We start from the raw sequence: 20,673 nt of genomic DNA, 5'->3' as shown, positions 1-20,673 counted from the left end.
ACTTGCTGCACTTTCCCTTCCATCCATGGAAGGCATGAACTCACAGTATCAGGGTGGTATTTTATGAATGACCTGTATAAAGTCTTCAGAGACCCTTGAGGATAGAGAAATACAAAAGTGCGAACTTTGGCACTTTTTGTCTGAAAACAAGTTTCTGTGAATAGTAACTCTGTCAGTTTGTCTTGCATAAATTGGAAGACTATTCTTTATGCAAACAGTTGGAAAGGAAATGATTATTAACCAAATAAGAGCATAAAGTGTGCTTAACCCTTCTGGGGAACAAATGCATATCACCAGGTAAAATAAGATACAGCAGTACGTATATGCACAAAAAGACACAAAAATGTAGAGTTTTATAGGAGAAACAAATCTAATTACAGCTGGCTGTCCATGAAATAAATCATGAATAGTGGGAAGTATATGGCCTAAATAAGCAGTGGGGGGAAAAAAGAACTTGAGTGACCATTCTGATGTTGAGTTCATAGTGAGATCAAAGCCCCTGCCTGGTGGTAGAGGAACTGTAAGCACTCTCTAGACCACTTTGTTTTTTTCTTTCTTGTTACTTTTTCTTGTGGGTAAGCTTTTTTCAGCTGTGGGATCCAGGGGAATAAAATAGCTAGATATCTTTCTCAAGAAGATATCTTTATGATTAAGTCAGCCTGTGTATATATACACACACATGCACACACACTTTTACATAAACTTCTATATAAGTCTATATATAGACTTATAAAAGTCTATGTTTTCTTTTTTAAAAAAAGAAAAGCTTTACTCTTCCTTTATTCTGTCTTCTATTATTTTCAGTTGTGCTTAATATCTGATCTTTGTTAGCCGTCTTTGAATGGTTAAGCAAATAGGTATTGAATGCTTTGGGGTTTTCTCGTATTTGATATTTGCCTTATTGGACAAGTCATGGACTTGCATTTTTCTTGGTCTTGTTTCTTATTGCTGTCTGCTAATTCATCTTGTGCTGCAACTTCTGATTCTGGTGTTATATACTGATATTAGTCTTGTATGTTTATTAGCATCGTACTTTATTTATCCGTGAGTCTGACCTTTAGCTCTCTTGTTGCAATTTAGCTTCTCTCACCACTTGCTTTTCTCAGAATTATGGGCCCTGTCTTTCACGATCTCATTCAAAATAGCTCCACACATTCACAACTGATTTATTAGTCAGATCCAAAATAACTCTCTTCTCTAGCCTTTTATTCTGTCTCTGAAGCAGAATTTTTTGATTATTCTTTGCCCAGATGTGTTGTTTAAGATGCAGGGACCTATCAGGAACAGGCTGTGGGTCTCTTAAAGCCAAAGTAAGGTAGTCCTACTACACAGGGGCATATCTTTAGTAGCACAGAGCTCTAGAGCTGATGTTGGAAATGCCACAAAGAACCCATTCATCTACCTTCATGATTACAAACTGGAATTTATATCTAGGACTTTCATGTATTCTGACAATCCCTTTCATATATTTTGATGATCTGTTAGATTACTAGCAGCTGAGATAGACTAGGACAGGCTGAAATTCATCCTAACCCTAGGCCTGGTACTTGCATGGTGATTGCTCACAGCAGCACCCTGGAGTCCTGAAGCTAACAATCTCCATTCCTGTATTCCTCTAGTGTTCTGCCTGGGATGAATGTGAGGAAGAAAGACATCAGGGCAAGGGTGAGGGTAAGGGACATACAGAAGTCAAAATGTATGCAGATGCACAGGAATGGATGGTAAACTATAACTGGAGAAACTTGAAGTAATTTCTTCTAGAAAAAGAAAAGTGTCAGTGATACTTGATGGGAGGTGGAGGAAGATGATCTCTGCCACTGTATGCTTTGCCAAAACAAAATCTGCTTTCTGAAGATTAGGAGGGTGTTGAAAACATGGTTATAAGTACTGTGGGCTCCACTAAGTTTTTTGAGCTTGGCTAAAGAAGAAAGCAAAATCCTCCTGAGATTCTGGAAGACTAAAATGGAGAATTGCTGACACAACATAAACACTTTTTTTCAGAGAATTGCTCATACAGTATAAAAGGATGGATTTCAGACCAAAAAAAGGTTTTTGCCCCATATATGCTAAAAGTTAGATTACTGCCCTGATCATTCGTTAGTTGCAGTATACTAGCTATGCTTTGATGTTAGAGCAGTCCTTCTTTCCTGTATTTTTCCTTCTTGAAAATAAAGATTGGTCTTATCTAATTATGGTGAGAGTCCCCTGAAAAGCTTGTGAACTAACATCAGTAGCGAAGCTGTATGGGTAAATGACCTACCCAAATTCTTATGCTTCAGACTAAATGCAGTTTTGAGGATCTGATCATCAACAGCTTCATGTTACTAAATGAATCTAATCTGTGGAGAGACCTCCCTGTAGCAATAAACTACTCTATAATGTTTTTAATGGCTTTACTTTGTACAATTTGACTTTGATACACTCGTTAGGAGAAGCATATGCAGGTCACTTGTCTCCTTGGAAACCAGAAGATAAAAATTGCTCTCGTTGTATCCATTGCCTGTATTTTGATGTAAACAATTTTATGTTTCCCAAAGGATGGCTACCTAGACATGGAGGAATTAACCCTTTTGGATTGATTTTTTGTCTTCTGCCAAAGAAAGGGGGTCATACAGTGGAAGAACAGTAATGACTTTCTTAATTGACCAGCTCAGATATGCCATTTGCCTCAAGCTTCTTGCATTCTAATTAGAATTCTAACTGTTGCGAGGTGTTCCCTTAGCCTCACGCTTCTGACGGTTCAAGGAGTTTCTCTACGTTTTGTCCAGCTTTCTGTTCAGTGCAAGTTTATTTCTATGAAAGTATTTTAAATAAAAGCCTTGTAGAATATGTTCCTTCTATAAAACAGGCAAAACTAATGGTAAAGAGCTCATTTATAATATGTTTCCCTGGGATAGTTGTTATTCACATGGAGATGCTAATGTTGCCCTGCAAGGAGAATGAATATGGGAAGGTGCTAAGAGTCTGATAACTGTAGGTCAGAATCATTTCAGTAGATGTAAAAAGCCGTATTTTCTTTAAAAGATAGATACGGCATGACAGGTGTTTCTTACTAATAGCAATGTGGTGAGCAGCAACTAGACAGATGTGGTCTTGTGAGGTTTTAGTCTTTAAACATCTTTGCTATAATATTTCTTGTGCCTTTCAGTATTTGATACAGGGAAAAACAGCTACCTGCCATAAGGCTGGTTGGATTTGGTCTGTATCAGAGCTATTGACCTTATGACTTATTTTGGGGCATTACAGGAATCCTAGCATAATAGGAATGGTTCTTGGGTGTAATATACAGACAAATGAACAAAATGATTAAAGTTACTTCAAACATTTGTCTTCTACTCTGAGGAGCTCACTGCCTTTTTCAGAAGCGTAAGGTAACTGTACACCTTTCTGCCTAGATGGGTAGCGTGATGCAAATCCTAATGCAATTGCTAATACAGTCTGTGTCGTCTGTTCTAGAGCAAGAGTTCACATCTTGTTTGCAAGCTTCAGGATGAATCATTCTCAGTTACTTTTGGACTATTTGAGGAAAATGTTAGAATGACTCAGTTATTTCAGGTTAACATGGTTACTGAGAACAAGTAACGGGCCAATGTGAAACAGGATGGCCGTGGTAATACCTTCTCGATAATGGTTCTTGCTGGCATAGAAGTGGTAGTGTTGTCCACTTACTTTAGATGTTCCTACTTTTTCTTTAATATACTTTTTCCCTCCTAGGAGAGATTTTGCTTTGCTTGTTTATGTATGTCATTAAGCTATTTTTCTGTAACCAGTTATTGCTCTCTATATTACTACTTTTTACCTTTTGCCATAAAAGGTAAAAAGAAGTAATATAGAGAGCAATAAAGACCATAGCTATCATCTCATTATTGAAATCTATGGATAATTAACAGGCAGACATTCTGGACTCTCAAATATGAAATGAAGACTGCTATTATGTAGGCTAAGGCAATAACAAAATTGCTCCTACAATGCAGAAAAAATAATTAATTCATCTTTTGATTGGTCCTTGATTCTTCTCCATATGTTGTCTATGACTTATAATATAGATAACAGCAAAGACCTGAGCTTCTTAACTCCTATCTTTCCTGTATACCATCCCTTGCTTCTGGAGGGAAACCACAAGGTTTGCTTTGCTCTACTTTTCAGAGGACTAACAAATCTGATTCCAAGACTAAACAGAACAGCACATTGGTATGCTTTTTGATTGGTGAAAATTGAAGTTAATCAAAAATCTGATATAAATTTAAGTTGATCAGAAAAACTGCGTACTGTCTAAGATGTTCTAAAAAAGTCTTCTGGTTGAACAAATTAATGCCTAACGTGTGTGTATCTGTGGAGAAATGAGTTGTATTTTGTTTTTTCTTCAGACAAATTACTAAACATTTTCGATAGAAATAGTTAGTTTCATTGCCAAGAATGTGGTGTACCATTTTAGAACACTGGCTATGTTTATGCTATATCATGTGACTCTAAAATTGACTTTATTTCACACATTACATTTTATTTTGGGCTAAGGCTGCCCAAATGAGAAATCATTTCTCTAGTGCTAATAACAATTTGGTACTTAGTATAGCATGTTAATTAAATCCACTTTATCTCCTGTGGAAAACCTAGCCTCTAAGGCTGCTACAAATTTCTGAGCTACTAAACAATTAGTTTTGAAGAATTGCACTGCTAATATGGAATAGGAGGGACACACTTTATATATTGGGCCACCTAGTTCATGCTGTGTTCTCGGAGACCACAGGCAATGCATGGAGTCAGAGTACACCGCTTCCAGCAGTGTTCCCACTTTTTCCCGATTTGCCTGATCAGCAGTCTTTTTCGTATCACCCTGCCAACAAACTGCTGTTGTCATCAAAGATCTTGTCAGTTTGTCCACAGAAAGGTCATTTTGGAAATGCAAACTTTGCCTTGCTAGGTTCTGCTTTGAGTAGATTGATGTCAAGCTAGAAGCTGGCTGACTGAAAGCTATCAGCAGATCTGAAAGTGAAGTTGGGTGTTTGGGTGACGTTTGTGGCAGGACATGTTAGGTGGCAAGAAATTTTAATGGCAATGGAACATCTTGTTTCTGGGGTTTATTTTCCTATGAACATTAGCCTGATATTCCTGAAAGACAAGAGCTTATTACATACAATCTGAAACAAAAATGTGAAGCAAGCTACTTAGTGTCAATATAAGGCTTGCCATGGGGCTTCTAGGTATTGAAGTTATCCTTGTAGAAGTAGACACCAGTTGATACTAACATTTTAGGTGCTTCAATGTTTTTCTGTGGCTAACCACTTGTAACTTTGTCAGTGATGGGAATGTGCAGGACAAGTAAACTGTGCACAGTGGTGGTCTTTTATCACTTAGTATGAAAGTGTTACTTCTGCTTTTTTCCGGATTGATAGCATAATGAGGAGTATCAAATTGTTTAGGACAAAATGTTAAAAATCATATGCCTATCTAAAACATATCTTAATTTTCAGTCTTTTAGTCTCTTATTACCAGGAAGTTTTATAGGGGGTTCTGACACAAAAACCTACTAGTTTGCAGAGTTCTTTGAGGTCTTGCAACGTGTTGTACTAAACATTGTAGACGTTGGTTTTCTGGGTGCCTTGGAATTCTCCATGAAAACACGGCCGCCGCAAACAGCTGTGGGAGAACCTTAGCTATAAGGCAGCAGTCCTCATAGCCCAGTGTCGATGCTTACTTCACTGTCTTTCTAAAACAAAGATCTCGGAGTATGGAGATACTGCATGTATCGAAGTAATTTAACAGATTCAGTTTAGTTTTAGTATGACGCAGTCTGAGAGAAGGCAAAATGATCTTGCATCATGAGTGACTGCAGGAGGAGTCTACGGATGTTATTCGCTGTCTATTTTGCACTTTCCATGTGTTTAAAGTTTTTCTGATTCAGTACCGCAACATTGTAACATTTGCCAAAGCAAAAAAGATTTAATGGGAAAAGCAGTTAATCTCTGTTTAAGGATTAGTGCAGCATAATGGTTGTCTTATAAATTGCCAACCTAATACTGTATTGTAACAAAGTTGGCAAGAGATAAGCCAGATAAGTAAAACAATTCACCGTCTCAAAGAGAACTGAGTTTTATTAAATGACTGCTGTGATGCAAAGAAAATCTCATCTATATCACTCTGCTTGAAGCATGTATGGATTTGACTTTTCCTGAATTAATGACAAATGTACTATATCAGACTTGAGCAAAAGTGAAATAATGAACTACTGAAATAGAAATCTTTCATTTCTGGATAACTAATCATGGTGTATGTTTCTGATGAAGCTTTGGTAAGCATCTAATATCAGCTAAATCTGTTAAGGTAGTACCCGTATAAACTCAGCTTTATGTTAAGATACGATGAAAATTAATGCGGAGACTATCATTAGAGCTCAGCTTAATCTAGCGAGTTGCACCTTATTATTAACATGTTAGCTAGATTAATGTTTTTCTTCCCTGAGCTGATCTGTATTTAGCTAATGTAAGTATTTCTTTTTAGGAAAATTCTGCAAAAAAAAATAGTTTAAAGCAGAATACTCTAAAAAGCAAATGAAACTATCTGGAAGCAGAAAAATAGGACATACGTCTGAAAGTCAGAGTTGCTTTCCAAAAGACACCTGAGTTATTCCTACCAAAAAGGATTAGGAAGCCATTGCAGTAACTGTCTAGCGATGCCTACTTCTGTGTCCTTGTAGCCAGCGCGGTGCTAGGAGTCTCCGTAGCTTGGCAGAGGATGTGGGTAACAGCCCTCTGTGGGTTTTTGCGTGTCTCATAAACTGGCCTTTGAATTTGACTCGCTGACTTTCCAGGCAGATATATCTCTGTTACCTGCAGATAAGACAAATCTTACGATTCTTGTGATGCTTGTTTCCTTCCCAGAATAGTAATAGAACCTGAAACGCTCATTTGGCCATGTAGTGGTAGTGGCAGCAACACTGAAAACTAGCAGAACTAGTTTGTAGCAGGGACTGTTTTGTTTGTATCTTCTAGATCTTGGGAAGGCATTGGTACTTGTAAAATGATAGCTGATACTGAGGTGCTCTTCTCTGGGGAACTGTTGTGGAGATATTTGCAAGCATAAATCTGAAGACAGCCAAATAAAAAGACTGTGGAAGCTTATGCATTATTATGAAGACAATGCAGCAATAAGTTTCTATAGATGAGCTCTTATGTGCAGAGCTTACAGGGACCATGGAAGAGGCTATCTTTTTGGGGCTATCTGGAAAGGAAGATTAAAAGTCTGAGAGCTTTTTTGTGAGTATTTTGTGAAAAAAAGATGGGACTCTCCTTCCAAAGTGCAGTAAATGCACCCACGCACGTGTACCAATTAAAATTTTCTTTATGGAAATTGGAGAAGTCTGTTGCAGGAAGTGGAGATGAGTCGTGTCCCCCCCCTGACCCCCCTTAAAAGGCACACAGTATTGGCTCGTTGCTGCCCTTTCCGAATCAGATGTATAACTCCCTGTAATTTAATTCTGCTTCCACAGAAATCAATTGTGAATTGTCTTGCCCTTTCCCAGTTACTACTAAAGCATTTCAGTGGTTAGACATTGATCTAATGAGCCCTCCCTAGAAAAACTAACATCAAAGTGGTTTGATAAAGACTAATTTAATTTCGCTGACTAATATTGTCAGCTTTTTAGTCCCATCAGGAATAGTCATCAAAGCTGAATGAGTGTACTACAGGGAGGTGAGATTGCATATCAAAATCTTTCTGGCTTTAGGTGAACTGATGTCCCTTCATTTCCAAATAAAACCTTAATTTCTATGCCTGCATCTGACATTCTTACTCCCTTTCAGTCTGTGTCTAGGGTACTGATATGAGTATTTAAGAGATTATATTAAAGAAAGCAGAATTAATCATAGAATTAAAAAATATTGCATAATAGAATATTTAATAATAGAATAGAATAATTTGCATAATAGAAATGTATTGAAAGAGTAGTTTGGATTTCAGCTGAAGATAAATCTTGTGTAATACAGCTGTGTTTTTATTATGTTACTTGCTATTATGGTAGTTGTAATTATTTGAAGCTAGCCTTTTATTACTCATGATACATCTTTGCTTTGTGGAGGATCTCCTTTATGGCTAGATTTACTATATTTTAATGAATTTTTTCTTCAATATGCATAGTTATATTGGTAACTAAATGCAGCTTGGCTTTAGAATATTTTTATCCTATCTCACAGGGAACTGTGAGAAGAAGCTGGCAAATAAAAGAAAATATTTTGTTCTATTAACAAAGCTTATTTTTCTTAAGCGTTTGTAACAACTCTGGAACATTTTACTGTTTACTGCATAAGACCAAGAATTATGTACAGAAGACAAGGTTATGTGAAATTACTTAGCAGAATGATTTGTTTTCAATGCAAAACTTGTTGTGTTTTAATTGATGCTTCTGATATTTTATTAGATTAGTGTAACATGTTTTGAGAGTTTTTTGCAAATAGTATCTCAAAACAAGGTTTTTCAGGAGAGTGCAAGTGAGCTCGGTTCCCAAAATGCTTGAGACGAATACAGTTGAAGTTGATCCAAATGTAAATTTGATGTAGAGCTTCCTGTTTCCTCCGTAGTAGGTATGAATGTGTTGTAAAGGCCGGATTAGGAAATCCTCATTCTATGGAAAGGTTTTTACTCAGTGTATATTTTGGTGAGTTTGATAAACTATCCATGGTTTAAAAGGCTACTGAACATAGAGTATTTTTGTAATCTGATCTGAAGTGATATGTATGAAGTTTTAATAGCATTTTAAAGAGGTGTGTTTGCATCATTTCAGCCATCACCTGTTGTCTTGTATGCATCCATTACATTCAGAGTTTAACTGTTCTGATACTGTTTATTCATGTTTTAAAACAATGTTTGTATAACAAATATATCGTTAGGTCACTGGAAAAGCAGAAGGCAACATATTAGGATGGATGCCTTTTCAAAGAGAACTAATTTCATAATTCTTGCAGTCTATTTTTTGTTGCTGCTGTAATGCCAGGAAAAGATAAGCTACCAGTTGTTACCTGTCCTACTGAGCTGTCTTAGCTTTACAGAAACTGAAGCCGAGACGACTTGTCAAGCACACTCAGTGCAGTGCACTAAGGCTAGAGAACACCACTGAAGGGGAGTCATTTCTTAGAAATGTTAGTGAGCTTGCTTGTTGGTTTAAGAAGAAGAGTAAAGATCGTGTGTTTCTTAGGTTAGGAGATTGAGGCTGTTTGCTAAAATCAGTTTTCAGGTAATAACAAAAGTGCTAGATTAAGTTTCAGTGTAAGAAGGAATGGAAGTGCTGATTCTAATTGTATAAGTAGTTTTGCAGGAGGGAAGTACAACAGATGTGTTCAAGAGGGTGCTGGGAAACAGCCAGTGTGCTAACATATCATCTAGCTGCTGCTTTGCCTTGCCAGCTGGAAATAAAGAGTAGCTGTTATTTTAGCCATGTAACTGCAATCTCCTGGCTTAAGCAAGCTTGTGACCTTTTTCAATTTATCATGCCTAGTCAGGAATCATAAGATGATACGTGTTACTTGGATTCTGTTTAGACTGAATCTTAGCAGTGCATTTCTAGAATATGATAGAAGACATCTAGCAGCTCTCTGATATGCAAATCAACCAACATCCAATAAACACAGAAAAGTAATCAAATATTAGAGGCTTTGCTAAAGAGTCAGGGAAAGATCTTAAAGGCTTTGATAATTTCCTGTAATTATTTTTTTGGATGAGTAAAACAGGACCCTTCATTACCATAAGGTATGCGCTATATCAAAATGGAATCTTCCTGTGCATGCAGTGGATGCGATATGATGTAAATTGATAGTAAAAGCTGAGATGCATGAGATTGAAGTGCTGCTAGGTAATTCATCTCTCTCTCTCTCTCTCTCTCTCTCTCTCTCTCTCTCTTGCTCTCACTCTCTTTTTTGGCAATTTCTGAGGCAAAAATAAATGGGTGCTCTCACACCTGCTGGAAGGGAGGATTTAAGAAATAGAGTATGATAGCTGTGTTGGCTTCAAAGTACAGGAAGTCTTTGCAAATATTTTGTCTTACCTAGCTCCCCTTGGAGCTGTTGGCAGTAGCTGTGTGGGATACAAGTTGTACAACTCAGCTGGGGGATAAATGCTCAGATGCTAGAGTTTAGCTAACTGAATTTTCTCTTGCTTTATATTGCTATCAGTTCTGTCCTTTGCAATCACTGATGCAATGTACAGAATCACAAGAAAAAAGGCTGGTGTCCTTAGTGGTTAGATTTCAAATGCGTCAGGGCTTTTGGAAGATGTTATTCCATTGGTTACCTCAGAATAAAGCAGTGCTGTGCTGAACACTACAGTTACTTATTTTAAAAACAGAAGTAATTTAAGTGTACGTGAGTAAGAAATTATATTGACCTTAAAATCGTAGGAACAGCTATTTTGGGGTTGAGCTTTAATCTTTCTATTTGTATATACAGTAACTTATTAAGGACTGGATAGAGCCTTTCAGCTCTGCTGCAACATGAAAAGCTTTTCCCCTCCAAGAGGTCTGGGAAGAGGTTGTTCCTCTGTGACAGACTCTCCTTTCCTCCTTGTCCTCTGGAGCCTCCATGCTAAGGGTTTCTTTGCTGTGAGGTGAAAGGGGTTACTTCTGAAGTGCTGCAAAGTTTATCTTGCATGCTTAGCTATATTTTCTTCCTCACCACCTCCTCAGCTAAGCTAGTCATGCAGTTCCTACTCTCCCACTATGCGCTCAGAGCCAGGCAAGCCCTGTATAGGAGCAGTCAGTACCTTATCATTCTCATAATGCTTGTCTGGAATGGTGAACACTGATCTCAGCATGCTTTTTGCTTGTGCAAGTGTATTAATGAGATCCAACATAAATCAGAGTTGCAATACTGAAGACATGACACAACTGGTATTTGAACTAGAGGCTTTAGATTGGGGAGCACAAATAATCTGTTTCCTGATACTGTGGTTAAAACCATGTAGGAAAGGGGCAGACTTCCATTCAGCTATTGAAGTTAAGTGTAGAAGAGTGTTGCTCAACAAGTATCAACTGCTCCGAGAGCAGAGCTGACAAAGTTTGGTCTCCCCTTGCCCCCCTGCGTGGGAGAAGGAGCTAATAAGACTTTCAAATTTGGGCCTGGATAGGCTGGGGGAAGCTTGTTGGGAGCAAGCTGGTTTGGAAACTGAACTTTTCTTCTAATAACTGGTTTGACTTAATACCTTCCCCACTATTTGTTTTCTGTACGAGATCGTGTTAAAATTGAACTATGTGGACATGCAGCATGAATGTGGCGCATAACTTCTGTTTGTAAGCTTTCGTGCTCTGTTTGTCTGTGCTGCTTTTCCTTGGGTCAGTATATGATCCTGAAAGGTTTTTAGTATGTTAAGGCAACTTCAAAATAAGATAAAAATTTCAAAAACTCATTCCTTTTGAATATGTTGTAACAAGTATACAAACTCTGAATAGACCATGCTGATAGCAAGAGTTTGAAGCTTATGTTTGAGTATATATAGAGAACAATGTATTACATTTTCTTCATTCATCACTGAATGAATGATTAGCAAATTCAGAGTTCTGAATGCAACTATTTCATAAATACATCTGAGCATTGCAGAAGAATGATCAAAAGTAATTCAAGAAAAGCACTGAATATATGTATGTGTGTATTTTCATCTTTCCCTTGAGAATGAGAAAGTTAAAAAAGAAAAATCCACACAAAATTGAAAAACCCACCATCATTCCAGAAAGATGTTCTAGAATTATTTTCTTGGTTTTCTGAGTAAAATCTCACACATAACTTGCATCAAAAGTGAAAAAGTGTTAGGAACATGTAAGATTCCAAAAGAGACTTGCACTAATCAACATACTGTTATTCAGCACTTTTTTCAAAATGTTTATCAAAATAAATGGTGAGCTGTTAAAGTAAAGAAATTACTAAGAGTAGTTGAAACCAAACCAGCAGAGTTGCCATCTAATAGACTAGTGAATAGCATAAACTAATTCATCAGTGTTGGTGAATTTGAAGTAGAGTGAGTGTGTGTGTGTGAGAGAGAGAGAAACAACTTTAATAATATATAGGTTATGTTACATAGTTGTTACTGTGGAGTCATGCTGGGTAAATTCCTGAAAATACCAGGTCAGTACACAATGGGGGTCCTAAAATTGAATGTGATATCAGGAATTATTAAGAAAGGCAGAGAGGACAGCATGGTGACACTATGAATACCTGGTACATTCGTGTCTTGAATAGTATGCTGGTCTAGCTGTCCCTGAGAGCTGCGGAGAGGGATTTCAGAGGTGGTGAAAGACACAGAATGGCTTTATGTAAAGAAAGATTGATGAATGAAGACTATTAAGTTTTAAAAAAAATTTTTTTAAAGATGAAGGGAAGAGAACAGGCATATATTAGACACCTAAACTCTTGAGTAATATGGAGAAAAGATTAGGAAATAACTTCCAGTACAGGAGATAGGGATGTGAAATTAATTCTTGGGCAGTACTTTTAGAAAAAAGGTTTGGAGCTTTTTAGGTTTGGTTTGTTTGTTTTTCCAAAATAGATGATTAAATTTGGGGATTTGCTATTGCTTAGTGCAATGGAGGACAAAAGTAAGAGTTCAGAAAATAATTTGACATGCTTGTGGAGAAGAGAGCCAGGGGTGTCTAATACCATGGTCATCTGGGGATCAAAAAGTTTCCAAACGGCTGATTTCCAGAAACTGGTAGGATACACAAGAAGTCATACCTTGTTTGTTGTGTTTTTTTCTGAACATGCTCTTGGTCTTTGTCGGAGTAGCTGATGAAGATATAAATGAATCAGAGCAGTGGTAAATCTATCTGTTCTTAGGTCGAGTCTCAGCTGGGCTATCAGGGTAGGTCTGAATATCTTCCTGTCATCAGCAAATATGAGACCAAAATCCACTGGATCTGGATGTGGAAGAAATGACCAGAAAAGCATGACAGGAAAAAAATAATGGTTATAGGGTTATCGACATCCTTGTTGCCACCCCCTCCAAGACTGTCCTTTCTAGATGAAACCATCTATCTAGCAGGCTTCAGACATTCTGTATTCTGCCATCTGTCACAAGTGGTAAAGTTTGGAACAGTGCGTTCCTAGATGCATCTTTTTTGGAAACATACTGATGTGTTATGATATAATTTCAATAAAATGACATCAGACCTACTAAGTTTTGTACACTGAGCCAAGTGCTTTTCAAAATTATTTACAAAATATTTGCTGAATAATTTTGGCAAGTAAATTCTGTATGACCTGCTTGCGAATAAGTCGTTGACAGTAGTTGTCATTTAGCATCTGAGCTGTCTAGATTAGACTAAAGTAAAACCATGTATTTCTCCTTTGGGATAGGATAACGCATAACTCTTAACAGTTGCAAACTTTTGGCAGGGGGAGGCAGGGACCAGTCAAGAGCTGATCTCTTCTCAAGGCTTTTTGGAATATGCCTGCTAATTAACTCACTTATTAGAAGCAAGAACAGAGGATATAAAGAATGACAAAGAGAATAATATCTTTAGCTAAGCATTTATTAGTTAAAGTGTACCAGTTTATCATTGTCCAGAAATGAGTGATAAAGATAGTCCTGTCAGGCCACATAGTCTAACTTCTTACTAGTGCAGAATTATATTGTACATTGACAAATAATTTGACCAGTTCAAATTTAAGCCCACTCTGCCAGTAGGGGCTTTGTCATTTTTATTGGGCAATTATTCTTTAGTCTAAATCAATTCGCTGTTTATAATTCCTTTGGCAGCATTAAAATACTTAGCTTCGTAAATTTTTGTAAATTCTAAATAACATCCGGTTGTAGAATCTCTGCCCTTGGAGAGAGAGCCTTGAGCAACCTGATCTAATGACACCTGTTTTGAGCATCATGAGTATTTATTAATTGTTTTTTAACTCCAGACTTTCTCTAGTAACACACCGTATCAGCAGATGCTCAAAGGAAAGTTTTGTCCCCCCCCCCCCCCCTCCCAGTTCAAAGGCTGTGGAAAACTATCCAATTGATGAAAGGTAAACAAAAACAATGTTTCAAAAAACGACCTTTAATTTGTGGGGAGAGAGAGAACCTGGGAGGGGTTAGAGGTTGCTACTGACTTGGGAGACTTGAAAGTAAGTTTGTTTTAAAATTGCTTGTGCATAGCATTTGCTTAAGCATATAAGCATAAAATTTTCCTTTGCTTAATTTTGCAAGAATATCTTTAGCTACCCTAGCTCCTGCTCTTAATAGCTAGCAGTGTTAGGTTATCAGAGGTTGGGACTGTTATTACGTTAATATCCTGTGACAGTGTCTGTCTTTAAAAGATGAAGTACATTGTTAACTGGAAACGTTGCTTAGCAGTTTCTCTCAAAGGACAGATTTTGCTTCAAGTTATTATACATTTTTAAGAAAGTTGAGTAAAAGTTGAGAACTAGCAAAGAGAATAAGTTTTCTAGCTACACTTTCATATTTTTCGTATTTTTTATTATTATTTATACTCCATGAATATTCCAATGCAAGTAAAGCCAGCATATGAGCATATGGATGGGAAAGATGTTAGAAAGAAGATTTTATGTACTGTTTCCTGGTTATAAGTATTCAAAAGGCAATGTTTTTGCATAGAAGAGATGTTAATAAGGATTTTAAAGCCAACCAGAATTATAAGGGAAAACTAACACGGGAGCAAAAATCAGATGAAAAACAATTCCTGACAGAGTCTTTTTTTTGTCCAAATAATATAAAGAAGTTTGAAAATGTGATCAGGGTGTCTGGCCTTAAGGTTTTCAACAGTACTGTTGACAGAAGACGAAGTATCAGTCAGAAGTGTTTGTTTACTGCAGAAATCCGTTGAAAAAAATCAAGCCAAAACATTCTGTTTTTTGAAATGCTAAAGTTCACTTTGGCTATGTTGGCATTTAGCTCAGTTTATCTTATCAGCCACTTTTTCTAGCTGGGCCAGAACCTTTCATTTGATGTTTGTGGCATCTGAAGCGGAGCGGTGCAATTCCCGTAACGCACTGCGTGTGCTCACCGGGGAAGAGTGAGCCGAGGGAAGTGTCCTCTGCCCTAGTCGACGGAGGAAAAGGGAAGCCCGGGGGAGCTAAGCCATTACTGCCCTGAGGTAGCGTCAGGCATTTCAAATTAGTGGCGTTCCAGATTTTTAGAACTCCCAAATGCAATACTCTATGTGGATAAAATATTAGTCACTTCCTATCTTCCATCTTGTAGTCGTTGTTAGTAAGTGCTAGAGCTGCTATGACTAAAACCACATAAAATGAACCCATTTTTTGGCTTTAAAAGTATCAAGACTTTAAAGCCACATTTGAGACCTCACTTAATCAAGACAACCTGAGTTTTTTCCTGCTGTAAGAAAGCATGTTATAGTGTCTCTGAAACCCCTTCCTACTTCTGCATCCCCACAAGCTCTTTCAGTCCTCTGCTGGTGCCAGCTCTGTGGAGCAGGTCACCTCACAGGGGTTCGTGGGGCTTGTCCAAGCTGGGTGAGAGCTGGAAGTGGGACCTTAAGCTGGACTTTAACTTGTCTGTGCACAACGCAATGGCCCCTGTGGAAGCTCGAGAAAGGGTAACTCGCGCTGATGCAGGATACCCACCGTCGTGAGGGGTACCAGCTCCCAACTCTTTAATCAGAAATGAGGCACATGTGTTAAGCTGGTGTTTCTAGGGAGTAAAAAAAATACATTCTGTTCCAGTAAAAGGTTGCTACTTTTGCCATCTATTGCATTCTGCAGCCCTTGCTAGGCACCTGTGCACTTGTGAATGCTTTCTTGCTATATGCTAATTAAAGAAAAGAAAACATGTAGAAATTGGCCTTGCTTTGAGCAGGGAATTGATTTCGATGAACTCTAAAGGTACCTTTCAAACTTAATTATTCTATGATTTTTACTGTTGGCTGGAAACACTCACTGGAGAAATGCTGGCTCTAAGGATCTGTACACCCTCAGGCTTTCTGACTTTTTATATACTTGTTGAGAGGCATCTATCTGTAAGCAAAAATTACTTACCAAGGTGTTTTACCTAATAATACAAATCACTACTTTTAGAATTCTAAAGCCAGTTCAAGATGAAGTCGAGCCAGTTGTGCCACAGACCATCCTCTAAGATTATTAGCTTGCTTAATCCAAGGTTTTTAGACAGAACTCTGCAGCTCTGTGTCTAATGCATTTGTACTACCTGTGAGCCTCCAGGGGAAGCTACTAGTGAATAACCATATGTTCAGCAGCCAGATTTAAAACAAACAAACAAAAAAAACAAAAACAAAAAACCCCCCCAACCTTTTTAAATCTAAGCATTTATTGTTTCATTTGTTTAGAAACAGGTATGTTGCTTTCTCTATTGGTCTACAATGCACTGTTTTCATTTCTCTACCACTACTGGACCAGGAATTTTAAAGAAGTGGAGTCTGGGAGGGCTCAGGAGTTATCAGGAGTTGCATCTGCAAGATGAACTGAACTCATACTCTACCACTGATATGTAGTTTGTTATTTATTTCTTATCCTCTGTACAATTGCTGAAGGTCCTTATTATTGATGGAGAGTCCTGTAGCAAATACCAGACTAACAAGAGTTAATATTTACATTCCTTTCCATGTAGCTGAAAATTCTTGGCTTAAAATAGTAATACTGTGATACTGATTACCTTTTATCCCACAGTGCTAATCCATATATTATCAAACAGCCCACACTTTCAAATTATACAAGAATGCAATATATTTTCTTATGTTATTTTGGACTTAACGGTGCAATTCACACAACAGTTTAACTTTTTTTTTAATCATGCTTCTCTCTGTGGGAAATTGATATACAAAAATAGAGAAGATATAAGCAACATCACAGGTTTTATACTAGATATGAAGCAGCCTAGTGCTGTAGGCAAGAAAGAATGCAGGTAAAATAACTTAGGTCTTCACTGGTTAGTTATTTCCTGTGTTAGCAATTCTGCCAGGCTGCATGGAAAGTCAAGGAGAACCCTTCAGGTATAAACTTGGAGAAGCAACTCCTCTCTTGGAGAAAGAGACCTAATTGGTATCTAACTTTGTTCGAAAGGAGGAAAGGGAAGTTAAGACTGATGACATACTGACTGCATATATTCTTCCCGCATATACTGGAATGTGCAGGTTTCCATTAAGGCATTCATACATCATTGAATTAGAAAAGGGTCTGTTTCATTTCTGGACATGTATAGAGCGATTCAGGAAAAGGGAGGAATTTGTAAAATAAATTTAGGATTATATGATGACATATTTCTTGTTCTGAAAACTCTATGCCTTTTGACTTACGAGATTCTAATATTTCTGCTGGAACTCGTTTTGCCTTCTCCTAGAAACTTCTGAACAGTATGCTAAATCAGAGCTGCATTAAATGAGAAGTGATAATGTTAAAAATATTTTCTATTTCTGAACAGTGGTGAAACCACTGTATTAACCCTTTTGATACTCTGTGTTGCAATTCATGGCACAACAGATATCTGTACACATGAGCAAGAGAAGGCTGAAATGTGCCCAGCCTGAGAACCCTGCCTCCGGCATTTAGTTAACTTGGTGGATGGGGCTAGCCTAGCCTGGGAGAGCAGGGATAAGCAGGCAAATAACCGCCGGGCAGCCTCTGGGAGGGTAAGGGGATCTGGGGACTGTGAGCCTCTGCTCCACTGCTTCGGGCTAGAGACCTGGAGTACCAGAGTGGGCCGTCCTTTGAGGAAGAGTGACATGGGATGTTACTTGAAAACAACTTCTGCTGTGGTGCACCTGGCTAGCAAGAAAATGAGGGAACCTGCACATCTGGGACCAGCCAGGCTTCTATAAAGTCTGAGGCTGGTGTAAGAAAACATATGCAGTAATTTAATTGTTCAGCAGATATTTGCTGGTACCATATGTTTTCAACTACTGTTTCATATACTTTATTGTCGTCATTGTACAGCACGGAAGTTCTGTGCAGATACTAGATTAAATACCATATCCGATAGATTTCTCTTTTTCATTTCATGCAAGAGTATTTTCTGATTCAGTAGGGAGTGATGTCAGCAACTCAGCAAGAAACAGACACTTAGCTAAGCTGGTAGGCTTAGAGTAAAAAATTTTTGATGCTGCCGATCTCCAAAATATCCTCTTCATTTGAGGATCTTAAAACAATTTTCATGTGTCAGCTGACATAAGTAACCTGAAGATTTATGGGGCACTGGGTTCTAGCCTTCATTCTATGGAATAATAAGTGGTGTTAAAATATGATTATTACAATTACAAAAATGATTGCCCTTGTGCTTTATGTACCTCCTTTACATTGCTTTTTGTATATAATCAAACAGTATTAACGAAAGGTTAAAAAAAGGCAGCTGCAGTAATTTAAAAAAATCTGTAAGCAGGTGTTAATGTGTTTCAGTGGTTCTAACAAAGTATTGTTATTTGGTAATGTTCTGTCAGGAGTTCGGGTTTGTGGTTTGGATGGGTTGTCGTTCCATCTCTAATCACACGTGTTATTTTGCCCTGGGAGGGCAAGCGCATACATCATAAAAACCAATTGCCAGCTGTAGGCCCAAATCAAAACAGTTTGTTTTTACTGTAAATGATATATTTTAGATTTTTCAGCCTCTAATTTTTGGTAAACCTGAAATCTATAGGAAGCAAACTTTCCAAGAAATTTACATTTATTTTAGAGTAACAGCTAGCTTTTCCCTAATCTTTGCTCCTGTCTATATTTTGAGAAAATTATAAAGAAGGAAGACAGTGGAAGTATCTAAGTCAACTCAATACGCAGTCCTTTCGAGAATTACAAACACAGCTATCTGCTTGTCTGATAGTCAGACCTGCTTTTTCCTTTCGGCAAGCATCCCTGTTTCCAGGGGTATCTCTCTGGTGCTGGGGGCCACCTGCTTGTTTTCCAGGGGCCAGCATCCTCCCCAAGTGTCACTTGCCAGCACAGCAATGAGCCCTTTTGCCATGAGAGTAGGCAAGAGGGGTTTGCTCTGTGGTGTTGCCAGAGTATTCTCTGCTGTGAACCTTCCTCAGCAGAGCTGCTGCCGGCTGTTTAGAGAAGGTGATCAACAGTCTGCCTGTTACTCTGCCACTTCCTCCGCCAGCTTCAACATGAGGAACTTTGTCTCTGGGAGCCCCGTGTTTGCACCATAGCTCACACATGAAATACTCTGTCTTACATCTGGCTTCTTGAGTAGCCATTGGGCTTACAAACAGAAGCTGCTTGGCTCCTTCTCACTCCCACCCCGGCTCTGCTCGCTCAAGCAAAGGGCACTTGCTCTGTTCTTGGTTAAATAATGGTGGCTCAGCCAGGTCCTTCCCTGGCTGCACAGCTTGCTTTGAATGCCTTAAATTGTCTCTTTGTCGGTTTGGTTCTGGTAAGAGTTTTTCAAGAAAGGACTCTTCTTTTGCTTTGGTGTCTTAATTTTCATGGTCCTGCAGCTTACTTTTAATTGAAGGCTAGGTCTTATTTTGTCTCTCTTCAACTGCCTTTATACTATAAGTTTTGTAGCCGATTGAAACTAATATTTTAAAGGTGAAGTCTTGAATCTGAGAATTTACTGTAAATTGAAGAACCTAGTTTGTTAGACTCTGTTTTGGACTTGGATAAACTGGTTTAAAGAAAATTGTCAAGTGGGTTAAGCTTCCCTCTTGTGGCTACACTGTGTAACTAAACATATCTTATAAAACATCTGAGTCTAATCCTGAAAATTTTCTCATAGATGATAAATTCTCCTGTGACCTCCCTTGAGTTACAATTGCTTGAGTTTTGCTGGGTTTGAAGGCCCCGATTGTAGGTCTCTTATGGGCATTTCCTATAATTTAGAGTTACAGCACAAAATTAAAAAAAAAAAAAATTGGATAAAATAAGACCATTTAAGGGCAACAATGGACAGCAAGTAGTAACAAGTGGAAAACTACTGTGTCCTGCTGCCACTTGGAAAAAATCCCACTTATGATGCTGAGACATCTGGTTTCAGAGCTCCTCTCTGCTGACCCTGTAGTAGGTTTCCCTTCACTTAAGGACGCAATTTAGCATGACAAATAGACTCAACAGTTTCTATATTGGTTAGTAGCTTCTGCCTGTAATTTGCCTAGTTTCATATTTGCTCTTTGGTGGTGGTGTTTTTTTTTAATACTGCACCTTAAGTGAGCTGTTTATTAACTGCTTATAATAGTCATGAAAATAGTATTTTTGGACATATCTCTACAGGAGATGTGCCTTCTGTCATTTGTCAGGTTCCTAGGACAGTTCACTGTCTCTTAAAAATTTACCTGTATTTGGAGGAACTTAAAAATCAGAGAATTCAACCTCCTGGTTTGAACTGAGGTGTGCGCTGAGGTCTGCCAGTGCGTGGGCTGCGTGCACAAATGTGACACCTGTTCTCAGAGAGGGAAAAGAGCGGCGGGCACTGCTAGCTGCAGAAGCAGAGGTGATGCTAGGGGAGAAGGTTAGACTGTATCCCATCACGTGCCCTGGCAGGAGGTAGCATTGTGTGCTCTTCTCTATTTGCATGTTTTTGGTCCCTCATTTCTAGTACATGAGGAATAACAAGTCCCCCAGAGTTACTGTGCCCCTTCCACTGGCTGTGTGGCCAAGGTGTTGGTGCCAGTCCATGTGCCACCGCAGCTGGTACGCTGGCACGTTGAGAGCGTACACTGGGCTGAGTTGAGACCTTTTCTAATTACTTGGGTTGTAGAATGACAGCTTGCCTTAAAAAGATGATGGG

At 38.3% G+C, this 20,673-nt stretch overlaps 1 long non-coding RNA gene across 2 annotated transcripts in view; it reads left to right on the top strand.

Moving 5' to 3' along the window:
- The window catches only part of LOC135328512 (uncharacterized), a 112,943-nt gene that overhangs the window by 23,507 nt on the left and 68,763 nt on the right, over positions 1-20,673 (top strand). Inside the window, exon 1 of one of the 2 annotated variants that reach the window (XR_010389476.1) lies at positions 14,040-14,090. The exons of the other annotated variant lie outside the window; for it this stretch is intronic. This is a non-coding gene — a long non-coding RNA (uncharacterized LOC135328512). Of the gene's footprint in view, positions 1-14,039; positions 14,091-20,673 lie in introns of those variants that run through there. 2 annotated transcript variants of the gene reach the window in all.

Source organism: Dromaius novaehollandiae, chromosome 5 (assembly GCF_036370855.1).
Source record: "Dromaius novaehollandiae isolate bDroNov1 chromosome 5, bDroNov1.hap1, whole genome shotgun sequence".
Lineage (NCBI taxonomy): Eukaryota > Metazoa > Chordata > Aves > Casuariiformes > Dromaiidae > Dromaius > Dromaius novaehollandiae.
This window is presented reverse-complemented; position numbering and strand designations above follow the sequence as displayed.